The following is an 855-nucleotide window of genomic DNA, read 5'->3' on the forward strand; positions in this document are numbered from 1 at the left end:
TTTATGTGCAGTTTCATAAATAGTGACTAGATCAGTTCTACTAATTGTCTTTTTTCTTCCCAAATACTCTTTAGAATCCTATCAGAATTAAGTTTCCTATGGCCACCATAGTAAGTTACCACAGATTTAATGGCTTAAAACAACATAAACTTTTTAATTCTGTATGTTAGAAATTCAACACATATGTCACTGGACTAAAGATTTCATTCTTTCCCAGAGGTTTTAGGATAGAATCAATTTTATTGACTTTCCAGCTTTTAGAATCTGCTCCTAATCCTTAGATCAGAGTCTCCTTGCATCTTCAAGGCTGACAATGGATAATTAAGTTTTTATCACCATGTATCACTAAAACACTGATTTCTCGGCTGCTTCCCACTTCCACTTTTAAGGACCCTTATGATTACATTGGACCTGCCTAGATAAGCTAGAGCATTCTCCATATATTTAAGATCAGGTGATTATTAGACATCAGTAACTTAAATACCCCTTTACCATGTGAAGTAACATTAAGTTCCTAGGACTTGGATGTGGATATATTTCAGTTCAGTTCAGTCGCTCAGTCGTGTCCACTCTTTGTGACCCCATGAATTGCAGCACGCCAGGCCTCCCTGTCCATCACCAACTCCTGGAGTTAACTCAGACCCATGTCCATTGAGTCAGTGATGCCGTCCAGCCATCTCATCCTCTGTCATCCCCTTCTCCTCCTGCCCCCAATCCCTCTCAGTATCAGAGTCTTTTCCAATGAGTCAACTCTTCGCATGAGGTGGCCAAGTCCTGGAGTTTCAGCTTTAGCATCATTCCTTCCAAAGAAATCCCAGGGCTGATCTCCTTCAGAATGGACTGGTTGGATTTCCT

This window comes from Bison bison, unplaced genomic scaffold (genome assembly GCF_000754665.1).
Source record: "Bison bison bison isolate TAMUID 2011002044 unplaced genomic scaffold, Bison_UMD1.0 scf7180017848105, whole genome shotgun sequence".
Lineage (NCBI taxonomy): Eukaryota > Metazoa > Chordata > Mammalia > Artiodactyla > Bovidae > Bison > Bison bison.